The 17,096-nt window shown below is 34.3% G+C and overlaps 1 pseudogene; it reads right to left on the bottom strand.

The window, feature by feature from the left end:
* Positions 1-843: 843 nt before the first annotated feature.
* The window catches only part of LOC141686696 (RNA pseudouridine synthase 5-like), a 30,387-nt pseudogene continuing 14,134 nt past the window's right edge, over positions 844-17,096 (bottom strand).

Genomic DNA, 17,096 nt, shown 5'->3' with positions numbered 1-17,096 from the left:
TATTTATGGCTTACTATAATAATTAGAATGGAGTATAATTTATAATTTGGTTAAGCACTACTTTTTCAGAACCCCAAACAACAGTTGTTATATTATTAATAAATTTGCTTTTAAAGGTTATATAATAAACTGTTAAAACTTAAAAGGTATATTGTTAAAACACTCATCTATACTATTATCTATACTACGTGGTTGCCACATACTGAAAGAAAAGATTCAGTATTTAAACTTATATAATAGCAGATGAACTTAACTCCCAAGGGTCCACAACTACAGGAAGATTTGTTGTCAACAACCACCAACAAAAACAACTTCATACAATTATTTTATTTTACGTGAGCATGCCATGCACGTAAATATTTTGGACTTGAGCTACATCAGTTTCGCAAAAAATATCGATTCAGAATATATTTTAATGATCTTCTAAAGTCTGTTTAATTTGGCTAAAACAAATTTCTGATTATCCATTTGTTTGGTCTAAGACAAACAAAATCCTGATTTCTGTGTAGTTCAAATATAATAAAATGTATTTCTAAGGAGGATATTCGGAAACTGTTACCATTTTAGGGTAAACAATTTCCAGATTCTTGGAACAGTTCATTAAAACAATGATTTAGAACTTTACAAAGGAATCTAAATTATTTTTCAGAAAATCTTGTGGGATCTTAGAAAATAATATTCCAAAAACTTATTTTCCAAACTCAGGTTATTTTCCTGTAAACAAATGGAGCCAATAAATAAATAAATCAGTAATATATTTTTCTAAATCAAACAACTATCGAAAATAAGAAAATACTATCATTTGACTATTTTCTAGAGGTAAGACATAATTGCACTTGGACATCAATCACAAATAAGCATTTTTAAGTGCACGAAAATAGTATAGCATGTCTCTGACCAAGTACTCCCAAGAGTTGAGGTTCCATCTGCAAAATATGCCGATATACGAGCTTTTGCAAGCTTTGTCTTTGCACAAAGCAATATTCCTAAGACAAAAAAAGGGGAGGGGGAAGACAATTGCAGGATTACCATTTTTTATTTTACATAAAAAGATTAAAAATTAGTTAAATTCACCACAAGTAAAGATTTAGTATGAATATTATCCACAAATAAGTCACAATAGTCTAACAGCCTCCATAGGTTATGAGGCAAGAAATAAAAGAAATTCTTGCCGTCCTCCAACTATAAAGTAATGTATCCAAAATCCAAATACATGAATGCATTTCTTAAAAGCACAATGGTACCTTTTAACCATTATTATCTCCGGCCATATACTTTGGAAAATCATCAATATTATTTCATACTATTTATTTTATTAATTAAATACACAATTTCAACTATAATCTTAATTGTGCTTAATTTGGTCAGATACAGATATGATACTGAGAACATACCTGATGTACCTCTTCCAAGACGATGAACAGGGACAGGGTTTGTCTGTTGACATGCAAATATAGAACTTTGTTTGATTGCGTGCCACTGTAATTGAGTCAAAACAGTCCGGTGCTGGAATAGTCCTCCCGGTAAAACTTGGAGACCGGATGGCTTGTCTAGTGCAATCTGTATACACTATATACACCTCAACATTAAAAAGAAACCATCAAATAAGTGAACCTGACATCTATATATCTTATGTTTACACACAAATCATCTCATTAGAGCCACATTTGTAAGATAGCTTGCAAAGGGTTTTTCTTTTCGTCATACTTGTGGACCCTAAAGTAAAATAGAAGATTACAATACAACTTCTTCTGGGAAACAGAAGGAGAACCAAAGAAAGGCCATAAAACAATAAATTCAGATAAATATCTGATAAGACTTAAATGCACCCTATTTAACTTCCTATTAATCTGCATACATAGACTTTAAACTTTAAAAAATATGCAACTATATATATTATACTCTGGACGATGAGACTGAAGTTTGTTATATCACTACAAGGAAAACAAGCTTCAACAACGGTTTATGTCCGTTGTCTGATACCCTATTTTTCCGTTGACTATTGAGCCGCCGTCTGTTAGTTGGATCAGACAACGGCTAAAAAATATTGTCTGAGATTATACAGACAATGATTATGGATTAAGCCCGTTGTATTACATCCAGAAAAGACAACGTTTTTTGCTTGTTTTCGTCGTAACAAGCGACATTACTCAAGGGTTCTCAGAAACTCAGAAAACCGTTGTGTAAGGTATAACATTAAAGCCAATCTTACAACACTTATTGTTGTATAAACGTTGTTGTGTATTCAGATAGACAACAAAAATGAAATTGAGTTCGTAGAACTCTTGTAATAAATCTCTACACACAACAGTTTTGGATTTTAATGTATGGCATGATCAGATACATACAACTGTTTATTTGTCCAAACGTATTGCATGAATACCTTTGATACAATATCTTAATATTATATAGACAATGGTTTACTAGTGTTGTGAAAGTTAATTTTGCACCAAAGTTTTGTGTTCGAAAGCATTGTTTTAGTATTAAAGACATGATATTTTAATGAAGCTTGGTTCTTAAAAGCGTTGTCTTTCACAAAATATAACAAGTAATCAAATGAAATTAACTTTGCAAATCTAAACAAAAGTTCTAAAGTTAATCCATGATCGAAAATTACAACAACATAGTTATACAAAAGCTAAAAGCATATTGATATCACTGCCTTCATGAGTCTAAGATTTCTACTAAAAATTAAAGAAAATATAGAGTCTACAAGGATTTGATGTTGGCTACTCAGAGCTCACTTGGCCTTTTCAGGTTCTCTTCACGTTTTCCGCAAGAGCTATGTTGTCCTTGCAATATCATTACAGCTTGTGATAGGCAATTTCCCAATCTGGAGAAAACAATCTTCAAAATAAATCGACAACCACTCTTAAGTTAATATTCTTTTCCTTCCTGCATTATAAGAAAAACAAAGAACTGGATCTCTTAATATAAAGTGAAATCAAACCAAGACGTAATAGAAAATAAACAAATGCCCATAGTGTCACCTGGCTCACTTCCATGAAGAGACTGTCAATGTCCTGCTTTGTAAAGATACCACCTTTCCTCACAGTTTCTCTTGGTGAAGATTGGGAGGTCCTGCTTGTTACAACTTCATCTTTTCCTCTTTTGTCAACCTCCTTTTTCAAATCATCTATCCCGACAATCTGTAGAGAAAGTCGAAGTACACATAAAATTCACTTAAAATAAGATTGACAAACTACATGCTAGGTTCTCAAAATTTCCAAATAAAAGGAGGCCACAAACATATACAGAAGGCAATTTGTAAACCAGGGCACATAGATTTGTAAAGTAATCCATAATTATGCTTCTTTTTTCGTAAATAGTTCAGCTGCTTTGTAGCTAGCTGATTACCTAAAAATAGTTTCAAAAACCCTTAAAATAAACATCCATATTTCAACATTTAAGGTTACAGACACTACTACAGAAACGTACAGTACTACTGGCATAATATTCTCCCATCAGTACATCATTTGAAAACACCTGTTCAACACATCATCATTAGTGTTGCTAATAAATCAGTACATAGACTTCTTAAGCTACATTGCTACGTCATACCTTCACTTGTACACTGAACTTATGAAGTAAAAGCGATACATATTATTTTTCCTAAGAAATAAGAACTCCCTTAACACTATAATATAACAACTTATATTTTTCTTTCACGGATATTTTCTACGCATAAAATAAATAAATGTTATACTTTATGGGGGAACTGAACTTAAAATTCAGGGGACACAATTATGAATATTGTTAGCTGAGTGGGAGAACAATACGAACTGCAGGATGCAAAAGAGCTAGTCACACTAAATCTATATACATTATTAACAAGAATAATTTGTTATGTACATTCTCCAAAAGTGAAATATCAGGAATTCTATAAAAATGTATCCCCACGGGTACTCATAGCTCTTAAGTCGCAATCCAGACTGCACCTTAACAAATAAGCCTGCTAGATTAACTATACCTACTGGTAGACACTACTAGTAACATATCTTGTTTTGTTCACTAGTTGAATAAAAAGAAACCATCTGTCATTGCAAAATCATTCAACAGTTGTCTCAAGACAGATCATTTTTATATCACAATTTCAATCTTACTAGTTACTAAATGAAGTCAACTAAGAACTAGACTATTTCTTTAATATCTTAACTGGCGAGAAAATTTTAGAAATGAATAACAAATGAAAGATACAAGTAAAGATGTGATACAGTTCAGGCCATATCATACAGTTTCGTATTTGAGGAGTTTCAATCTCTTCCTTCTTTGTTTGTCATTCTGAAATTCCTGTTTCATGACCACAAGTATAAGGGGTTTAGCATGCTAAAAGCTAATACTGATGACTGTTTTGACTTTTTATGAAGCAAATGAATAGGAGTAATGATACCGTAACATAGAAGCGGGAAGATTGAAAAAAATAAAGAACAACCAACCTCATACATTACTTTCTTATTGACTGGTGCAGTGTTGTCACAAAGAAGCCACTCAATGGTTGCTTTCAGTTTTAAGAACTCGCCCTCACTTTCGTCATCTACGGACTATAAAATTAGAATCAATCAGCAATTGCAAGATAATCTCTGTTGCTTTAATTTAGTTTACCAACTCAACCATGAAAAAAGCATAAAAAGTTAAGAAATTGTAATAAAACCACAAACTCAAGAGCATTGGGAACATAAGGCTAAAAGAACAGGGTGAGAGACAAAACAGAGCTCCCTAACCATAAAGGAAAAAGGAAAAATATACAACAGAAATCGGTTTTTAACTAATTAAAACACACACCAATAAAAATCCCCAAATTCAATATATAAGAATTCAATACAAGGTAAACAAAAAACAAAAAAAACAAGACAAGTAAATACCTTTCGCTTAACAAATCGAACAATGGTTTGTGTCTGAGAATCTAGCTTTTGAATAAATTAAGTTGGGGTTATTCCTTAAAAGACCTGGTTTTCAATTTGAATTGAAAGAGATGAGAGTTTAGAGAAAATTTGACATGGATAAAATAGGGTTCTAATAGCAAAGACGGTGACATATTGAGGTGGAGAAAAATGGGAGATAGAGGAGTTAGGGGAGAGGGTGGGAGAGGGAAAGAGCAGCTATGAGAGAAAAAGATAGAGCCGGCCCATATTTAGGGTTATGGCCGTAGTGTTTGTGAGAGATAAAAGGGGGATTTGTAATTTAAGGGGGAACTGAAATATTGACAAAGGGGGATGAAACAATACGGGGGAATTTAAAATAATTTACTAAATAAAAACTTTAAATTTAGGTGACAAAGGAAAAAAATAATAATTTTTGATTACATGTATTGTTAGAAAATTTAGTTATTTTTATTATATGTTTATGAAACAGAATTAAAATTAATTTCAAGATCTTAATATTACGCACATTTAAGCAATCTCATTTAAAAAAATAGTGCTCCTACTAGATTTTTTTGTTGTTCAAGTGTAACGTAAAAATTTTAAAATACTTTTAAATAAATAAAATCACTACATCAGTACCATTGGAGCGTTAATCGGGGATGAGTATGGTGTTCAAAAGTAGTGCTTTTACAAGATTTTTATATTCCTTTCATTCAAGATAAATTTGAAATTTTTTAATAATTTTTAATATGAATGAAATAAGTATATCTAAACATCTTGTATCATTGAAAAAATCATTTAAAAAATTTATCGTACGAGTCTCATATTCAGAAGTAGTGTTTTTACCAGATTTTTCTAATCTTGACATTCAAGATAAATTTGAAATTTTTTAATACTTTTTTATATGAATTAAATGAATTTATGTATCATTTAGCAAAAAAATAATAATTTATGTACACATCAGTACGGCTGGATCGTCGAAAAAATTATTTAAAAATTTTATTTAGTTAATCGGGGATGAGTCTCGTGTTCGGAAGTCGCGCTTTTACCAAATTTTTCTATTCCTATTTATTTATTTATATATTATAATTAAATACTTATCTTTATTGTACTTTATATTAATAGAATAATATTTATTTTAAATAATTTCACATAATTTTTTATATAAAATTATTTGAAACAAATTTGAAAAAATTTCAATTATTTTTCTATATAACTAACGTTAATATATATTAATATTATGCAAAATGATCCTAAAACCATTTAAAAATTAATCTTGTAAATCGGGAACGAGTCTTGTTGTCGGGAGGGGTACTTTTACCGGATTTTTCTTATCCTGACATGCAAGATGAAGTTCAAATTTTTTAATAATTTTTTCATATGACTAAAATTGATATATCTTAACATCCGTACGGTTGGATCGTCAAAAAAATCATTTTTAAAATTAATCTTGTAAATCTGGAACGAGTCTCGTTGTTGGGAGGGGTACTTTTACCAGATTTTTCTAATCCTGTCTTGCAAGATGGACTTCAAATTTTTTAATAATTTTTTCATATGACTAAAATTGATATATCTTAACATCCGTACGGTTGGATCGTCGAAAAAATCATTTTAAAAAATTAATCCTGTAAATCGGGAACGAGTCTCGTAGTCGGGAGGGGTACTTTTACCCGATTTTTCTAATCCTGGCATGCAAAATGAATTTCAAATTTTTTAATAATTTTTTCTTATGACTAAAATCGATATATCTTAACATCCGTACGGTTGGATCGCCGAAAAATCATTTTAAAAAATTAATCCTGTAAATCGGGAACAAGTCTCGTTGTCGGGAGGGGTACTTTTACCAGATTTTTCTAATCCTGGCATGCAAAATGAATTTCAAATTTTTTAATAATTTTTTCTTATGACTAAAATCGATATATCTTAACATCCGTACGGTTGGATCGTCGAAAAATCATTTTAAAAAATTAATCCTGTAAATCGGGAACGAGTCTCGTTGTCGGGAGGGGTACTTTTACCAGATTTTTCTAATCCTGGCATGCAAAATGAATTTCAATTTTTTTAATAATTTGTTCTTATGACTAAAATCGATATATCTTAACATCCGTATGGTTGGATCATCGAAAAATCATTTTAAAAAATTAATCTTGTAAATCGGGAACGAGTCTCGTTGTCGGGAGGGGTACTTTTACCAGATTTTTCTAATCCTGACATGCAAAATGAATTTCAAATTTTTTAATAATTTTTTCTTATGACTAAAATCGATATATCCTAACATCCGTACGGTTGGATCGTCGAAAAATCATTTTAAAAAATTAATCCTGTAAATCGGGAACGAGTCTCGTTGTCGGGAGGGGTACTTTTACCAGATTTTTCTAATATTGGCATGCAAAATGAATTTCAAATTTTTTAATAATTTTTTCTTATGACTAAAATCGATATATCCTAATATCCGTACGGTTGGATCGTCGAAAAATCATTTTAAAAAATTAATCCTGTAAATCGGGAACGAGTCTCGTTGTCGGGAGGGGTACTTTTACCAGATTTTTCTAATCCTGACATTCGAGATGAATTTCAAATATTTTAATACTTTTTTCATGTGACTAAAATGAGTATTTCTTAATATCCGTACGGTTGGATCCTCTAAAAAATCATTAAAAAAATTTATCTTTTTCATCAGGTATGAAAAAAATCTAGTACGAGGCAACACCCAACGGTTTTTTATGAAAAAGTCTTGTTTGAAATAAATTGTGATAACAGGGTTTTTGATAAAAACCGTTGTCTTAGATGATCAACTTTTTTAAATCTTACGGCTGATATTAAATCTACTTTTAATCAACGGCTCTAATTACACCAACTCAACAATCCAAGTGAATGTTTTTTCCCCAGTCACATGGTGCCACCTCATCACAAGCAACACTTCAGAAATTTCAAGAATCAGACTTACATACAACGGTTTTTTATGAAAAAAGGTTGTCTTAGATGAACATTGACAACATTTATTTGAACAAAAGCTGTTGTGTAAGCGTAGCAGCGTTTTTTAATCTAATGGCTGATATTAAATATACATTCAATCAACTGCTCTTTTACACCAACTCAGCAATCCAAGTGAATGTTTTTTCACCAATCACATGGTGCAACCTCATCACAAACAAGTGTGAAAAAATCTTTTAAAAAATTTATCTTGTTCATCGGGAACGAATCCCGTGTTGGGAAGAAGTGCTTTTACCAGATTTTTCTAATCCTGACATTCGAGATGAATTTGAAATTTTTTAATACTTTTTTCATGTGACTAAAATAAGTATATCTTAACATCCGTACGGTTGGATCATTGAAAAAATCATTTAAAAAAATTATCTTGTTCATCGGGAAAGAATTTCATGTTGGGAAGTAGTGCTTTTACCAGATTTTTCTAAACCTGACATTCGAGATGAATTTGAAATTTTTTAATACTTTTTTCATGTGACTAAAATAAGTATATCTTCACATCCGTACGGTTGGATCGTCAAAAAAATCATTTAAAAAATTTATCTTGTTCATCGGGAACGAATCCCGTGTTGGGAAGTAGTGCTTTTACCAGATTTTTCTAATCTTGACATTCGAGATGAATTTGAAATTTTTTAATACTTTTTTCATGTGACTAAAATAAGTATTTCTTAACATCCGTACGGTTGGATCATCTAAAAAATAATTTTAAAAAATTATCTCTTTTATCGGGTATGGAAAAAAATCTAGTACGGGGCAACATCCAACGGTTTTCTATGAAAAAGTCTTGTCTGAAATAAATAGTGACAACAGTTTTTTTGAAAAAAAAACCGTTGTTTTAGATGATCAACTTTTTTAAATCCTACGGCTGATATTAAATCTACTTTTAATCAACGGCTCTAATTACACCAACTCAACAATCCAAGTGAATGTTTTTTCACCAATCACATGGTGCCACCTCATCACAAGCAATGCTTCTGAAATTTCAAGAATCAGACTTACAGACAACGGTTTTCTATGAAAAAAGGTTGTCTTAGATGAACATTGACAACATTTATTTGAACAAAAGCTGTTGTGTAAGCGTAGCAGCGTTTTTTAATCTAATGGCTGATATTAAATATACTTTCAATCAACTGCTCTTATTACACCAACTCAGCAATCCAAGTGAATGTTTTTTCACCAATCACATGGTGCCACCTCATCTCCTCTTAATGAACGTCTCTCATTATACCAGCTCACGATTACAAGTGACAATGGTTTTATGAGCAAAACGCTTGTGTGATGTCGTGACATACAACAGAATAAAAACACTTGTATGTCAAGTGATATTTAGACAACACAATGGAAGTACGTTGTTTGATTCCAGCTTAACTAATCCATTGAGAAAACACTTATCTCATTCCAACAACGGTGTTTCACAACGTTGTCTCCATTACTTTCAGACAATGCAAAATTAAACTGTTGTACAAACTACCTCATTTGCACAACATATCTTTAGAAAGGCTTATCTGTGTCGATTACCTAGACAATAGTTTTTAAAGCATTGTAGGAATGATGAAATCTTTTTATTTAAACAACACCTTATCTCATAAAACGGTTGTCTGATACGATATGCTAGACAACAGTTTTAAACCTATTGTAGTAAAGGGATTCACACAACACCCGTTTTCTGGTTTTTAAAAAACTGTTGTGTAAAATTTCTGGGCAACACTTTTTTGGTCAAGCGTTGTCTGATGGGTGTTGTCTGATGACATTTTTCTTGTAGTGTACCAAATGATCATCTTCAAATAGAACTCCAAGCAAGTATGGTGCATCAGGTTCTCTCCAAGGAATTCGATGATATTGCAATTCTGAAGCAGCACTAGTATCAAGCTTATCAAAAAATAGTACAAAGATGTACTAACTACTAAATCAAACCAATATACCACAATACCTTAGAACTTTGATAGGGTCTGTAACAATCGTGCCATCAACGGTTATCTGCAAGGGAATTCGCACTTTGAGAAACACTAGTTTCTACAACCCCAGACAATCAAAAGACATTTATGTCAATTTGAAAACTAACCTGTCCATTCTCGATTCTCTGCAACTATCTGTCAGTCATTCATTAAAAACGAGAAAAATTAGAGTTTGCACACTAACATTAACATGCACTCAGGAGTGGGCAAAGTGTAGGTCCATAAAGCTATTATTGGAAACAAATAAGCTGAAACTATGCAGATACAATTGTTTGAACGTAAACTGAAAAAAAACAAAAGAGACTTGCGTGAAGCTGTGTTCATATTTCTTATTTCATGAAGTACACTATATAGAATATGCAGATAAAGAAAAATGGCTACAAACAAGGAACTACTAAAACAAACTACTCCTACATGATCTCTAAGTCTATCCTGCTTCTCCTGGAAACTCTCCGCACAGTTATGACTAAATCAAACTAGAATGCAAGTTACTGAATAATGAAAACAAATAAATAAAAAAACAAGTTTCATATTAAAATAAATCCAACAATCTCTCCCTTAATTTGAAACTTATTTCTCCAGCTCTTTGACACCCAACAACTTTCTCATTCTTTCAAACTTAACAGTACTGAGTGCCTTTGTTAGAATGTCTGCACACTGCAAATTTGAGCTCACGTGCCTGATAACAATTTCCCTATGCTCAACGCATTCACGGATGAAGTGATAGCGTATATCTATATGGTTGCTTCTTCTATGGAAGACCGGGTTCTTAGCTAGATCAATCGCAGACTTGTTATCGATATACAGAATGACTGGACCAACATTTTCTCCTGTTATTTTACTCAGCAAATTTCTCAGCCAGATGGCCTGACAAGCAGCAGCAGTGGCTGCCATGAATTTAGCCTCACATGAGGACAAAGCAACACATCTTTGCTTTTGTGACACCTAGGTGATCAAGCTATTATTCAGATAAAAAGACACGCCCCCTGTACTTTTCCTGTCGTCCGTTTGCCCAGCTAAGTCACTATCTGAATAGCCCACGAGCATATTATTGCCGCTGTTTTTCGAATATACCAGACAAAAATCCAAGGTCCCCTTCACATACCTTAGTATACGTTTCACAGCATTTTTGTGCAGCACCGTCGGTTTCTCCATGAATCGACTTACCATTCCCACCGCATACGCTATGTCAGGATGTGTGTGAACAAGATAACGAAGCCCCCAAACCATGCTCTTGTACTCCGTTGAGTCTACCTGAATACCTCCTTCATCCTTAGTAATACGTTCCTTTGGGTCCATTGGAAATTTTGTAGGATTACACTCTCCCATTCCTGCTCTTTCCAACACCTTTTTGGCATACCCTGTCTGCTTCAACTCAATATATCCTTCTCCTTGTTTTACCTCTATTCCCAAGTAGTAAGACAGTTTACCCAGGTTGTTCATTTCGAATTTGCTGTTCATTTGCTGTTTAAACTCATTGATAGCAGTAACACTCGTCCCTGTGATCAAAAGATCATCTACGTATACACCAATGACAAAAACTTCTCCCCCTTTGCATTTTGTATAAACTGCATGCTCGTGTGGACACCTTGTGAAGCCCATACATTCGAGACTTTTGTTCAGTTTAGCGTACCAAGCACGCGGTGCCTGACGTAGACCATAAAGGGCTTTTATCAATTTATATACCAGATGCTCTTGCCCACTTTTAACAAACCCTTCTGGCTGTGTTACATAGATTTCCTCCAGTATTTCACCATTCAAAAAAGCAGTCTTCACATCTAAATGATGTACCTGCCAGCCACACTTTGCTGCTAGTGCTAACAACAAGCGAACGGTTTCAAGTCTGGTAACTGGGGCAAAAATTTCATCGAAGTCTACCCCTTGTTCCTGCACATACCCCTTGGCCACGAGTCGTGCTTTATACTTTATAATTTCTCCATCCGCACCTCTCTTTATTTTGTAAATCCACTTGAGCCTTACTATAATTTCTCGGCTCAACCGGTAGCTCTGTCAGCTTCCAAGTATTATTTTGTTCGATCGAATCCATCTCTTGTTGCATTGCCTGCCTCCAGTTACGTTCTTTAGCAGCCTGACTATAATTTCTCGGCTCATCAATGCCCATGAGAAGTAATTCATCATCCAATTCGATTTCTTCTGTTTCATTGTATATGTCACCAATGGACTTGAACCTCCTTGGCTCACTGCTATTTTCTGCATCTTCATTTTCGGATCCATGTGTGAATATTTGTGACTGGGGCATTGTTGCATCACCATCAGAGTCTGCGTCCGTCTGATGTGCATCTGCTTCAACCATTTCATCCTGTGTAAAACCATCAACAACAGTGAAAGTGTGTTGATGTTCCATCAATTCAGTTTGCTGGCCTTGATTCCATGTCCACGTTTTTTCCTCCTCAAAAACTACGTCTCTGCTCACCAGTATGTTGTTATTCTTGGGATCGTATAAGCGATATGCTTTGGTTCCAGGTTCATTACCTAAATGCACAATCACTTTACTTCTGTCATCCAATTTTTTTAAGTGATTCCCACGAACTTTCATGTGAGCTAAACAACCAAACACCCTTACATGCCCAATGCCTGGTTTTGTTCCCTTCCATGCCTCATATGGGGTTCGTTCATTCATTGAGCGAGTAGGTAATCTGTTGAGTAGATAAACCGAGTGCCTTATAGCCTCTCCCCACAAAATTAATGGTAACCCCATTTGTTTCAACAGACTTCGTGCCATGGCGACAACAGTGCGGTTCCTGCGCTCCACTACTCCATTCTGTTGGGGGGAGTACGGAGCCGTGTAATGCCGTGTTATACCACTTTCTTCGCAGAACACTTTAAAATATTGAGAACAAAACTCTCCCCCACGGTCTGTTCTGAACACTTTTATTCTTTTGGTTGTTTCATTTTCCACACGTGCCTTGAATTTCTTAAATATAGCCAATGCCTCATCTTTACTCTTAAGCATATAAACCCACATTCAACGACTGAAATCATCGATAAGAAGTAAGAAATATTTGTTACCTCCGGACGTGGTTGGGGATATAGGACCGCATAAATCACCATGCACCATTTCCAATCCCGTTTTTGCACGATAGTTGGCCTTTGGTGGGAAAGACTTTCTTGCTTGTTTTGACATTAAGCACCCTGTGCACACGCCCTTCGGCGGAGAAAATTTTGGCATGCCATATACCATTTGGTTTGAGTGCATTAGAGACAAGGCTGGAAAGTTTACATGACCCAGCCGAGAGTGCCACAACCACGACAATTCCTCAGCTTTCAGCTTCAAGCACACTGCCTTCTCTGTTTCAATGATCATTTTATACAACCTGTTTGGTGACCTCTTTACTTTCATGAGGAGTTTTCCTTGAACATCATGTACCCACAAAAACTCTCCACTCAGAACAACCCTATTTCCATCCTCAGACAGTTGCCCGAGACTAATTATATTACTACGAAGTAAAGGAATATAATATACCTCATGCAATGTACGTCTTTCTCCATTTTTGCACACGAAGCTAATAGAGCCTTTCCCTTTGATATCTACCGTTGATCCGTCACCAAACTTCACCTGTCCAGTTATATTTTCATACAACTCCCTGAATTTTGAACGAAGTCCGGTCATATGATTGCTCGCCCCATTATCCAAGTACCACAGATTTGATTCCACACGATCATCACCTTGACCCAATTTTGGGACCACCTTTTCTTCGTTCAACAACATTATATCGTCCCTCTTCCCGCTGTGTTCTGTCAGTAATAGTGCAGGTTCATCTTCATTGATCTGGGCCATGTTCACTTCCTATTTTTGATCCCGTTCTCGTCGTGGTTTTTTGCATTCAGCGGCATAGTGCCCATATGCACTACAGTTGTAACACCGTATTATGCTCTTATCACGCCCCCAATGAGTGCTTTCCTTTCCTCGAAACCTCTGGTTTGAAGATCCCTCAGCTGCCCCTTTATTGCCATTTCTTTTAATCCATTCCTCTCTAGTTAGTAACAGTTTTCCTTCGGCATTTTCCCTCTTAGACCACTCTTCTTCTGTGAGTAGGAGTTGTCCATCACTTTCACCTGCTTGCCCTTTCACTCGCTCCTCATGAGCTTTTAACGATCCTATGGCCTCCTCTACAGACATCGTTTCCAGATCAACAAATTGTTCTATGGTGGAAACAATTTGCAGAAACTTTGATGGCACCGCACGGAGCAGCTTTTTAACCACATAACTCTCCTTGATTTCTTCCCCTAGTGCACGTATGTTTGTCACCATTCCGTTCAGTTTCAAATAGAAGTCATCTAGTATTTCACCGTCTTTCATGCACAGCGACTCAAATTCACTCTTTAACGTCTGAACCTTGGCTTTTTTCACAGGCTCCGCACCTTGACACATAGTCTGAATGGCCTCTCAGGCTTCCTTTGCTGTTTCCTTATCAGCCAGAGACAACAAGACATCTTCAGGAATTCCCTGGTATATTGTGGCCAGGGCGATCTTGTCTTGTCTGTCATCAACCACACCTCCTTTCTCTTTCTTCTCCACTGCATTCCACACCCCTTGTGCTTTCATGAACACCTTCATCTTAAGTGCCCAGGCTGTGTAGTTACTTCTTGCCAGCATTGGATAGTTTAAACCAATCGCACCCTCTTTGAGCTTATTTGTCTTTGTTGTCATCTTTGGCATATACTTGGGCATACAATGTGACCTAAGCTCTGATACCAAATATTGGAAACAAATAAGCTGAAACTATGCAGATACAATTGTTTGAACGTAAACTGAAAAAAAACAAAAGAGACTTGCGTGAAGCTGTGTTCATATTTCTTATTTCATGAAGTACACTATATAGAATATGCAGATAAAGAAAAATGGCTACAAACAAGGAAATACTAAAACAAACTACTCCTATATGATCTCTAAGTCTATCCTGCTTCTCCTGGAAACTCTCCGCACAGTTACGACTAAATCAAACTAGCATGCAAGTTACTGAATAAAGAAAACAAATAAATAAAAAAACAAGTTTCATATTAAAATAAATCCAACATCTATATACCCTAATGCATTAGTATTATTCAACATATTTCTGTAGTTGATAAAGTTTCAATCATAGGGGAGATAAGAGTTACGAATTGAACTCTATCGTAGCAGAATGCAGGAGCACCTTTGCAACAGTTAACAGAACTAATTATAAATAAAGCAAACCAGACGCTTAAATTTCAAACAAAATTCGCAACATCTAGACAACTTATAAATTACGCGAGATACTACTAACTATAAAGCTACAACAATTCCAAAACTCATACAATATCAATATATGGAACAACAACTTTAATTGCAAAATCTGAAGCTTATAAACACTACTTTCTGTGGGTCAATTCGTAAGGGTTTCTCTATTGTTGTCACAATATCACTAGTTCTGGTTTCGACTCTCATTCACCCGAGAAAATAAACTCAATTGTAATTTTAAAAAAGAAGATAAGTATAGTGATAAAGTGGATTACCCTTGCAAAGGAGCTGAACTCTTGTACTTCGTGGAGTAAAAATGAATAAGTGAAGTGCGTTCAGCTAAATAGGAAGAAGGAAGGAGAAAAGATGAAACGGTGGACTGAAATTGCACATTAAATATCTTTTATTAAAATTATATTACACTATTAGATGTAAAATAAGTTATATTTGATTGATTTATCAATTTGATATTGTAAATAATAATCGTTAAATTTTAAGTAATAATTTAAAATATTTGAATGTAATATAAAAATAAAGAAAATTTGTGTAATATGTCCCAAATTTAGAGGTCACTTTATAAATATATCCCATTTTATTTCAAAACTATTTATATGTCCTATAGTTAAATTTTACCTTAAATATAACTCATATATGTATATTTAAGTTGTAAAAATAATAAATATGTGCTAAAAATTACTAGAATACCCTATAAATTAGGTTTTAATTGATCACTATAAATATAGTCACTAGCTGCGTCCAAGAGTATTATTTTTTTTTTCTTTTTGAAGACTTTGGCTTAACTACAAATGATAATTCCTTTGATGCAACTCGTTGAAGAACTCTATAGACTCCGGATGTCTAATGACATTCCAGAAGAAATGCTAGAATAATCTGAAGGATGTAAATAGCATGTCTGGCCATACAAGATTTAGTTATGCAAATTTATACAAGCCTGTATTTGATTTTCTGTTCTCAAATAATTTGGTTCATCCTCTAACCCAGCCACGGGTTTGGGTTTTGAAAGTATCGGCTATCATGCGTATATAAACAGACACAAATGGAGGTATATACTGTTTCAGAGCTTTGCTACGAATTTGGTCGTACACCTTCAAGGTAGTCCAAGCATGAAGCATAATGACTTGAATAAAAATCATGAATAAGTTCCCTCACTTCAGTAACCAACTCTAGAAAGTTGCCAAAATTAATATTGTCGATGACCTTGGCCTTCTGCTCGGTTCCGTCAAAACTTGCAAGTGCACAGAGGCCATCATATATTGCAACACCTTGATAAAAAATATTACTACTGATATAAATCAATCAGCAAATGAGTATAATATTTTCAATTCTTTTAAATGTCCTGATTTGTACACGATATTTGACAATTTATATATAAGAAAAAACATTAATGAATCCTGGAAGGTATGGATTGTGTAGTAGTAATAACCTGCATCTACAAGGGTAAAATCTAAAACTGTTAGCTAAAATATGATTAGCTAAAATTTTATTGAACCTGTAATCAATTTTGCTCCAATGGCATTAGTTATAGTTATTTGCTATATTCATAATATTACTCTTTTTATTAATTTTATATATAAATGAAAAAGTTTAGTTATTTCTTTTTTTGAAAAGAAGTTTAATTACCCCAACAAAGGTTATGAGCTTTGTGGGTTTAGCAGGATATTACCGGAGATTCGTGCAAGACTTTGCTAAGATAGCCGGCCCATTGACTAGACTTACCCGGAAGATAGAAAAGTTTGTATGAACAGAGAAATGTGAGGAAAGCTTTCAGGAACTGAAAAGGAGACTGGTGTCAGCACTAGTGCTCGCTCTTCCCGATGGAAAGGGTGAGTTTGTGATATACAGTGACATATCGCATAAAGGATTAGGATGTGTGCTTATACAGCACGGAAAAGTTATAGCGTATGCCTCTCGACAATTGAAGGAGTATGAGAGCAGATACCCGACGCTTGATCTAGAATTAGCAGCCATAGTGTTTGCCCTGAAAATTTGGAGACACTACCTATACGGTGAGAAATGCGAGATTTACACAGACCATAAGAGCCTCAAATA

This window comes from Apium graveolens, chromosome 2 (assembly GCF_009905375.1).
Source record: "Apium graveolens cultivar Ventura chromosome 2, ASM990537v1, whole genome shotgun sequence".
Taxonomy (NCBI): domain Eukaryota; kingdom Viridiplantae; phylum Streptophyta; class Magnoliopsida; order Apiales; family Apiaceae; genus Apium; species Apium graveolens.
The sequence above is the reverse complement of the archived record's forward strand: the minus strand, read 5'-3'. Positions and strand labels throughout refer to the sequence as shown.